Source organism: Venturia canescens, chromosome 4 (assembly GCF_019457755.1).
Source record: "Venturia canescens isolate UGA chromosome 4, ASM1945775v1, whole genome shotgun sequence".
Taxonomy (NCBI): Eukaryota; Metazoa; Arthropoda; class Insecta; order Hymenoptera; family Ichneumonidae; genus Venturia; species Venturia canescens.
In genome coordinates, this window is record NC_057424.1 from 16,259,789 (window position 1) to 16,270,575 (window position 10,787).

Sequence of the window (10,787 nt, forward strand, 5' to 3'; positions counted from 1 at the left end):
CAAATAGCGTGATCTTGGGACTGGTCTAGCTTGAAATATAGGCGCGCGAGAGACAAGAACACGAGCGGTGAGTGTACATAGTTTTTAAAAAAAGTAGAGGCAGAGATGAATCATTGATCGATTGGTTAATCTGCCGAAGGGAGACAAATTTTCGAGAATTTTCTTCACTTTAATACTCGATTAAATTACTTTAAAATAGTTTACCTCGAGACATTGGGAATTGCAAATGTAAAAAAACGAATGGGAGGAAATCGAAAGAGCGTCGCTCGTCTTGCTGGACACGCAGCCAGCACAAGTACAAATATATGTACATAAAATTCACTTCGGTATATACAGGAAAGGCAGGAAGGTTTCTTTGGTATAGAGATGAGGCAGAATTCGAAATCGCCAGAAGGCGTGTGTGCATTAACAATGTGAACGAGGGGTGAACGAACAGACGTTGCAGGAGAAGGAATATTTCAGATACACTCGCACACACACGCGAGGGAGGAGGCTCATAAATTCCGCCATCTTGGTGGATTCGAGAGGACGATATTCTCGGCAATTTTGGTTATTTTTGGGCGAGTGTACCGAAGGGACTTTCCAAGGGTTTCGAGACTAAAGACCTTGTCCTCCCTCTCTTTCCATATGTACACATATACGCGCTTGTATAGTGCGCGGAAGCAAAGGCCAGCTGGGCTCTAAGGAAAACGGTCCAGACGACTCTCGTCTTCTCGTTTTCCTTCATCCCTCGCTTCGCCGACGACACCCTCGCTCGATCTTTCATGTACTTCCCTGCTCTCTTCTCCCCGTAACTCGTCTAGCTCTCACTCACTCGTTCTCTCTCCTGTTCTTTTCCTCGACTAGTTCATCGCTCAAAGGTTCTTGCAGGTCAGTTTTACACGGAGGAAAAGAAAGCCACGAGGCGTGAGTACGCGTGCGATCTGTTCGCCTTTGCTGGGGAGACTTTACCTGTGTTAGTGCAACACGCCAGGTGCAACGAAGCTATTTTATCCCTCTCTCTCTCTCTCTCCCTTTTTCCTTCTCCCTCGTTCGTTTAAGCGTGTGTACCCGTCATCATCGTTTCTACGTGTTAGCGAAAACCCTCGTAGCCCTTGTGCTCTCTTACACGACGAAGAACCCAAGTCGAAGCGTTTTATGCACCTCGGCGACGTTGCACGCGCGCTCGCTTTCTCCTCCTCCTTCTACCTGTCCCTTCACGAGGCTTTCTTGCATTTTTCAAACCTACTCACCCTCCGTCCCTTCCTCGCCTTTTGACCCTCCACATTCATCTTTCACCCTCCTTTTTCCATTATTCTTTGAAAATTATACCGCCATTGCGGCTCGAAAGGCTCCGAACAATTTCGCTTCTTACAAACATTTTCTGCTCCTCATTAATTCACCATCTAAGATCAAAATACAATAAAGGAACGTTCCTCAAATACGAAGCTCGTTCCGGACCCAAGTTTCCTCTCTTGAAATAAGTGACCGGAGGATTATTCCAGCGACGCTGAGCTCGTACACATTCAGATTTTTCACCACTGCCACCTCAGCATACTTTATACGATCACGACGAACCTATATTTATCAATAAATCTCCGATAACCCACGATAAAGCCGGATATATTAACGTTAACGTGCACTAAGAAATTTCAATCACATTGGAAACTAACGAGCGTTGAGCCCGTACGATAGTTTCGAAACGCGAATACCAGCAGTTGGACTTTGTTCGCGAGTGAGCAGATTGAACAATTCACGAATCGCGGGAGTGATCCGCGGTAAATAGGAACACCGAAGTATAAAGGATCGCGCACAGCAGCGAGAGAGTTAGCGTACTCTCTCCTCCCTTTTTCTCGCTCGCCCGCATCCTCGACTCTCGCCTCTCTCTCTCTCTCTCTCTTTCTCCCGCACAATGTTGGAGACGGAGAAAGTTGAGGCTCATTGAAATGTTGTTGTACCTCTGTTTCAACCGCGTGTGTACAATAGACTTGCGAGAGGGAACGTTCGTTAGGTTAGCTGCGTACTAAATATACGGCCCGCCTCTTCATATGTACACGTTCGTACAGAGCTTGATAGCAAAATCTCGGTGTACATGCGGGGATACATCGACGAGAGAAAATGCACGTGTACCAAGCGGAGGTACACAATGCTTCGGGTCGTACGAGCTACATTCATAAATATACGTATACACGCGTGTGTCGGAACGTACGGCCATTGGGCGGCTCGATGCGTGTAATGATCCGCTCGAAATCAATCGTCCGAGTCTCGTAAACAGAAGACGCGATAGGCCGGTTAAATCAATCGTGGCTGCACACACTCCAAACGAGAAACGGAGAGCAACTGCGAGAACGGGGGGTCTCGGGGTGTGGCTTTCCATCGATATATATCGCCTCTTCACCTACGTACTGTTTTTGCTTGCCAGAGCTCCGAACGCCTAATGGCCAAATGCATGAATTTGCGAGTATAACTCGCTGCGAATCGCGGAGCTTTGCTTATGAGGCATCGCAGCTCATCCGTGCTGCCGATTCACGTACCGATCTCGTTGCACATTTCCGTAACGAATATTCTCATGCGTGCTCGTTGTATCTCAAGGTAAATCGCACTCGATGTTCTTCGACCTTTTTGGGAAGAATGTGATCCGCGAAGGACTGGATTTGTGCAACGACCAAATGGATAAATCGAGAGAAATTTATTGGAAGAATGCGCCCACGTAGATTGTGATAATTGAATGGATTTTTGAGCTTTCACACACGCAACCATTCGACTTGATAAAACTTTACGACTTTCATGCTGGCAAATGAAGTTTTTATACTCAAGTGCCCTGCAGTGTCGCAGGCCAACGCGAGACCTTTTGGTGTACATTCGTCTTCCGCAGAAGTGTCGGCACTCTCGGCCGGGACTGTATATTTATTTAGTGGGAAAGGGGGCTCGTATAGGGAAGTTTGTTCGCAGAGGTGCGGAACGGGTTTATATCCATTGCAGCAGAGGCTTCTTTCGGTCTATATCGTTTGAATCGCAGTTCGACTTTGGGTAGAAAAGGGTTGCTTGTGGATGCACTCGAAGTGGGCACTTTTACGATAAAATGAGACAAGGAGAAAAGAGGAGGGAAAATGCGCGCGGAGGGAAGCGGAGCCACTCGACCTCGTATCACCCGCAGAAGGAAAGCCACACGTTAGACCATAAAACTCACGTTCTCTCGTAAGTCAAGCTAGGACGAGAGAGCAGCCCGTATAGCAACACCACCAACACCAAAAGCCTCAAGCAAGGGGGTTGTTTTCTATATAGAAGAGCGTATACGAAGGAGCGGAAATAGAAGGCCGAGATCTGCTCGCTCTCTCGGGCACCTCCCCGATGCTACGTTTAGAGCACACACTCGAGCTGCGATCGCGAGAGGCGAAACCAGGAGGCACACACAGAAACGATGAAGCTAAGCCCCGGGTTTACTTTACTTCGCTGTCCGCCTACTAATTTCCGAGCGTCCAGCAGAAGCCCTTCCTCCTCCTCCCACCCTCCCTAACCTAAATCCTCTAATTGCTCCTGGAGCAATACTCAACTCGTGGAAAATGCGCGGGTTTCTCGTGCAGATACAGTTGGTCCATTTCACTAACTGACCCCGGTAGACCGAATGCGGATCCGGCTCGCAGTTTATCTCGATTCATTCCTGCTTCCATCTCACACTAAAAGTGCCCCCTCGAAAAAGTGAGATCGCGTCGTAATTCGACCTTTCCAAATTCAACGAATAGCCCATCGCGCGCTCGTCTGTGGATTTCTCATTGAGTGTTTACCGCTCGAAAACCGAGAATGCGGCATCTCGATGCAGCCTCCGACTCAATCTTCCTTTCCCCTTACGAATCGATGGCAAGAGCCTTCTCCGCACGCGGGTATGAGATCGAAAGCAAGAGTCAATTATCGGGGGGCCCTGCGCTCTGAAAAACGTATCGTTGAGTAATGAGAATTCTGAATTAGCTCTCGTTCTTTCCTCCTGAATGGACGCTCCGAATATATACCGACTCCCCCCAAAACGTTCGTCCCTTTCTTACACTCCATTTAAAAAAGTCGTTCCTCCTCGAGCGATGAAAGCTCGTGAGAATAAGCTGCTGGATCCCCTACATTTGGATTTCAGCGCGCCCCTCGTCAATATCCAATTTCTCCAGCCTTAAGAATTATTCACAAACAAAACGTACGTAGCGCCTGTTTTTCGCTGACCAGCCTCGATTCCTTTTATACGTTTTTCGTTTTATATATACTCTGCTGGAAGATTATAGAAAAAAATACTCGAGTGTGTTTCGAGGTGCGACGAGACTCGACAATGGCTTCGGTCGTTTTTCACCTCGAGCATTTTCTAGCACGTGTATTGTGAAAAACCGGCTGGTCTGTTTGATGGAGCATGTCCAGCATTGTCGTCCATTCTCCATGAGACCACCTCCTCTCCGTTTCTTCCACGATTCATTTTCAGCCAGGAACTTCTGGACACCTTGAGCTCGCTCTTTAATTTCTAGTTTTGAGGATTCGTGACGAGGCACGTTGCAGCCAACGACAAGCACATCCAAGATCGCGCGGCTCAATGCGAAGGGAATAAGAGCGCGCGCGATACTCCACGCAGCCGCAGCTCGTCTCATTTTCAGCTCTTCGAGAGCTGAAAGGAAGGAGGACAATAAATAGAAGAAGACGAAAGACCCATTCTTGCGGTTAGCTCCGCATGCTAAAGCTTTTCAAGGGGAAAGAAAAAATCGCTGTTTGAATTTTCCCTCGTCCGCTGGCCTCTCGAGCTCTCGGACCCTTATGCTGGGGTGCAAGCGAAAGAGCGATTCCCATTGGGCGAGACCGAAAGAGATACGATTTACTACTCTCGGACTTGCCCTTTGCCACGACTCTCCTTCCCCCGCTTTATCTCTTCTAAATCTCGCAGTGCATAAATCAATTTGACCGTTCTGAAGAAATGCCATTTCTACTACGTTCTACCCAATTCTCTTTCACCCCCGCCGCAGCTTTCTTCCCGGGCCGGCCACACATAGCAATAAATTCAAATTGAGGAATAGATATAAAGTAACTGCGTTTCTCTTTGCCTCTCTTCCGCTCTCGTGTCCGCAATCTCGATCGGCATCCCGCTTGCTATCACCCTCTTTAGATATAGGCAAAAAGCTCAGCCTTTTACTGATTCCGAATAGCGAATATCTTTTTTTTCCCCGGTTGATCTCCGCTATCGCGTTCGTATTTTATTCCGATTCACGTTTCCATGAGGAATATGCACGCGTCAGGTTATTTGGAAATTTCGTTTCGAGATCGAAGTTTATGTCGATGGCTCGCCTTCTTCAGCGTTTGTAATCCGTTAAATTTTTTTCTTCTTTTCAAATTGACCTATACTTCCAATGAGCCTCGCTTAGCCTAATAATTTTGCGACGTCACTCCTAAAAATGGCATTCAGAATCAGCGTTTTAATAGTTTTCTATTCATAGAGCAGAATTCTCACATATTAGCGTGTACGCAACTTGAGACGAATCTCGGCTCTCTCCTTGAAATTGATAGCAATCAAAATTTTCACGCTTTCATTTTCAATGGAGAACGCTATATATTCTCCCTTTCCTCTGACGTTTATTTTTCTTCGCGTCATTTGAAAGCAACAACTCGCAAATATTGTGGCACGAATTAATGAGCAGCACGCATCGCATACTTTCGATCCTTTTTCTTGGGACTTTTTTCTCTTCATTGGTCACCGGAGCCCCGGGGAATGTAGCAAAATACGAGATCTCGGTATCGATTACGCATTACACTCTCGTTTGTTGGGCCAACAGAGAGATTTCACCGGCAGATATGTATGCGTACGTGAAAAGTAATACAGCGAGCCGCGAGTACGAGGGCGAGACTTTCCATTCAAGCATCATGCCGCTCGCTCGAACCTCATACAATCGTTAATCCCGAGATCGAGGACAATGCCATGCGAGATTCGACGAAACTGTCGTTATGCGGACAGAAAAAGGGATTTCATCTCACATTGCTAAAAAATGATTTTTACTTGCTCCGTTCATATTTACGAGATCCTAAAATATCGTTCGAGAATATTTCGAAAGAGAAAAAGATTTTCCAACATTCTATTGAGACGCATACAAGTGGGAGGAAAAGAATTGCGAAAAATATCTACGGAACAGTTTGAAAAAATGAAAATAAATGAATAACGCGATGCCTCGCTTTTCTCCTGTCTGCTCAAACAGCGAAAAAACACAATTGAAAACGAGGCTAGCCGCTTCGGGGCTTTTCAGCCGCGTTCGCCCCTTCTCTTTGGACTAGTAACACGATTCGTATCTTTGATCCTGTGCGGGTTGCATCACTCCCTCGTGGTTTGCATCGTTGCGTCAAACAAATGCGCGAAAACGAAAAAAAGAAGCGTACAAAGGGCGTTTTCGCGAGAGAAGAAAAAAGGAGAAAAATCGAAAGGTGATGTTTCTCCGATCGTATCGATCATCCGTGGTCGTGCTGTTGATCTTGAATATCGATAGATCGATACGTTCAGTGCGGAGATCTATTGACCATGAAAAAACGTCGATGGTGTAGTGACTCTGACGCGTTTACAATTTGTTCTCAAAATGAATACTTTTGCTGTATTTTTGAGAGGGAAAAAAGCGCCGAGGTGCAAAATCATGTACTTGTGGATTTACGCGTGTTCAAAATTCTCAAAATGTCAGTTAGAAATGTACACTCGCTGGCAGAAGAGCTATAATTACGGACGAGAATTTCCCTTTTCTTGCTCTTCCTCCATCAGCTATTTTTGCTACTTTTATTTCTGTTTTCAAATACTACCAAAGGTGCAAAAGTTCGAAAACATTTTTGCATCTAGTAAACAAAAAAAAACAGTTTTAAATTTAGGAATTAAGTATCAAGTTCAAACATTATTCAACGTCATATTCAAACTAATGGAGCTTCAAAATCTTTCACTCGCGGTCCAGCTTTTTTCTCACTCCATTTTGAAAAACAGCAATCTAACATTGATAAGCACGAGGAAAAATAATTAAAACCCTTTTTCAACGTTCTTTTCAACTCATTTAGCTGCGAAATTGAATTCGCTTTTACCTCTCACATACCAAACTCTGAATACAATCTACCATAACGATCATCAGAACATACGATAAGTACAGAAAAATATTGAATGAAAAAGTCGCAATGTGTAAAATTCGAGTATACAAGAGTGCAGCAGGGCTCGTGATGGCTTTTTCGAAATACTCTGCATCGAGTAGTGAGGTAACCGCAGCTTTTGACTGTAAACTCTTTTCATTATGAGAGTATACATAATGATCATAAAATGAATGGAAATAACAATCGTATTGTGGAAAACAGCCGTTGTATAATCTGGGAATATTGATCCGGATACAAGAGATTTGAAGCTGTACCAAAAATGACAAGTCCAATATGGAAATGATCACTACAAAATTGGAAAAGAAACAACAATGACACGAAACCCATTTGTAATTCAACTGACACAAGAATAATGACTACCTTTTCGTAGCACGTATTTTGAGTTATTTCAAACCCTGCTGTGCTCATCAAAGAAAGATTCTCCGTAAATTTGCTTGCCACGTTGCTCTTGGTTTTTCTTTTTCGATGCTACTTTTGAAGCGTTCTTACTTTACCATGCTTTAGGGTTGCAGACGTCAAAAAAGACTGTGCCACAACATCCTCCGTATGAGCCGGCTGACGGGGGAAAAAAATTGGGCGAATAACGTTGTTTAATGCATACACTTTGCTTCTGATGAAGTGAAAATACTTGTTTATGCTTTTTTTTTGTCAGCTTACAGCACACTGAAAACGGTATTTTGTTGATCCAACAAAATTCATTTAGTCAAAATGTATTTTGTTGCTATAAGTATCGATATTTGGTTGATTTCTCAGGATACTTGATCAGCTGACTAAGTTTTTGTACCACCAAATATTCCGATTTAAATTATTCCTGCTATTGAAACAACAAAAGGTTGTTCCATACGAAAGCATATTTTGTCACGCACACAGTAATTTTTTTTAGAAAGCAAAAAAATCTTCAGTCATTTGCATTCTCAGAGACAAACATAGTAATATTTTGTTATTGTACAATGCTTTCTCGAAAACATACAAACCTTTTGGCTATGAAGAACAAAATGTTACTGTTAGTTACCTGACTTATTTTTCTTTGCAACAAAGCTATTTTCTCAAATGAATAAATTTAAAGTTGGAGAGCTTTAATTATGAAAATGATTGTAATCGTCGGATCTAGCGATCATTCTGTTCGTCGTTTATATGGCTATGCGATTATACTCAAGACATTTTTCTAGACACTCAACAACGAGATCGTATCATCCTCGTCGAACTTTACCTCTTCGTTTTACAAATATTTCTTCCTCCCTCGAGTTTTTTTTTCTCACACGTGCTATAAAAGCATACACTTTGTAACGTTAGGTCGGAAAAGGGCGATGCTGTGACGCGCGACGTGGATACTCGTGGACTTGTGACGCGCGCGCGCGCGCACACGCCTCTGGAGCCACGCCTCTCTCATAAAAAATAATGCATCGTGGCAGATGTCTCCGCAAACGGTCTCAAATGGCCCACAAGAACGTTTTAGAGGGCCAGTATATTACACACACTCTTTTATGCTCTTTCGTCAACTCACACATGGGCTGCACACACAAGAAGAGACGATTTTTCATATTCGTGCGAGTTCTTGATGTAGAAAGTGTGAATCTTTCGTGACGAGTTCCTCCGTCCATGAGTTGTGTAATAAATGGGAGGGATGAAATTCAAAGAAACGATCGTGAAATTTGCTGAATGTGGAAAAAACGATAGAGGCGAGATTTTCTTTCGTGGACGTCGAAAAAAGGCGATGCAAATATAATTGAAGAAAATGATTGCTCGATCCCTCCCCATTTAACAATGTTTTCGCATCATTTTTTTTGCTTCCAACTGAGAGACGATCGAATTTACACGAATGAATAAGTAACCCCTGCCACACGGTGGTGCTGATTCGTCGAGATGGGGCAAGCGATTCTACCCTCGATATACAAAATTTATCCCTTGTTACTCAATCTGGACGATCGCGGCAGAAGACTGACACGATGCTGGCTGCGCTCCGATGCTCCTTGATGAAGAATTTTCTCCTTTCTTCTTATTTAATCCAATGAATCCAGCTCTTGCGAACCTTGAGCTCCAAAGTAACGAGGTTATCTCGCGTTTAGTCCGCGGCGCCGCCGCCGCCGCTTTTCCGACGTAATCTTACAAAGGACAATTTCCATCGGAAGATATAAAAAGAAGTAATAAAAAAGGAGGTGGAGTAATAGCGCAGCAAAAGCCTTGGAACATCTTCCTTCTGATCGTCGTACACTTCGTCGCGACTTGATCGTTTTTTAGTTTTTTTTTTTTCACTTCATTCTTTCTTCTTTTTAAGTTCTTCCCGTCTCACCTGTTCTTCCTCGACGACGCGAATAATTACGCAAAATTCAATCGTCTCTCTTCTCTGATGCTACTTCCATTCCTGTTTATTACTTCTCTCTATTTTTTTTAACACTCGAGCGAGCTCGTCCGCGTCAGCTCGACGAGCTCGCCCTCTTCTGCAACACCAATTTCTCCCATGCTTCTTCTCCTCTCGAGGAAATCAGTAGCCAGTTTCGCAAATGCGAAATAAAAGTCCACGTACTTTGGATACCTATCGGCCTTCTTTCGTCGCTTTTTCTCTCTCTTCTTCGCTCCCCCTGACTCCTCCAGTGTTCTTTCAGAATCCTTGTGAAAAAATAGAGGACGCATCGTCGCAACGTCAAGGACGCGCTGTACGAACGCATACTTGTAACGTTCCGAAGCTCAGCAATCTCGTCGCTTCCCCCTTATTCCTATGATCGACGTTCGTAAAAATAAACTGTATACTACGAAAGGCCCTTATCTTCCTTTCATTTTTTCCGAGAGCGCAGAGCGCACCGTGGATGCTTGCGCCGATTGTGTCCCATTTCTTCCGACACTTGCTGCACACCTTTGCATATCTCGCCTTTTTGCGGAAGTCTTCCGACGAATGTGCAAATTCGTGAAGAGATCCGATCCCCTTGCCACCCCCGATTTAAAGCCTACAAACTTTGATGTTTTGACGGCGCACGGAAAAATCAGGTACAACGCACGGGATGACACTCTGAAAATGACGATTTCAACGCGACAAATGGATGCACACCTGCTTCGCCAGGTGGATTGTCGGCTTTAAACGGGCTTGAAAAAAGTCGAGGGCTTCGCGAGGCTGATGCGAATTCAAGTGATATTTAGGACTTTTTTATACAATTCTATCCAGGAGCGGTGGACTCGGAAGGAGAAGGGCATGAGGTGGATAATTTGAAAGTAGTGGATCGCTACAGGGGTCACGCCATTTCGTTCGGTAAGCGAGCAGAGTTTTCGACGTGTATTTATTTTTTGTGTACACATAGGTGAACGGGGTGGAAGGGTAGGGGGGGCGAGTACGTGCTCGTGAGTTTCTTCGCGTATACAATAGCAGTAAAAGGAGGGAAAAGTAGCAAGAGACAGTTTCCTCGCTCTCTGGGCGTTGGTACAGAGAACAAAAAAATATGAAGGAGGTAAAAAAGTTTCGCCGCGTTGCAACTAAAGTGAGCCCATTTGGAGGTGCGAGTGTGAGAGATAGGTGTGCACGTGAAGAAGCGTTATTTCTCGCGGGTGTTGGGAACAAAAAATTGCCAGTGGCTCCCATGGCTCAAGCTTCCGTGAGGAGAGGCAGGGTATTAGAAGAGATGACGACTCGGCGCGCGAGCACGAAGAGGAGGAGGAGCGAGCGCGAGAAAGGAGACTGTGATCGAAAAGCT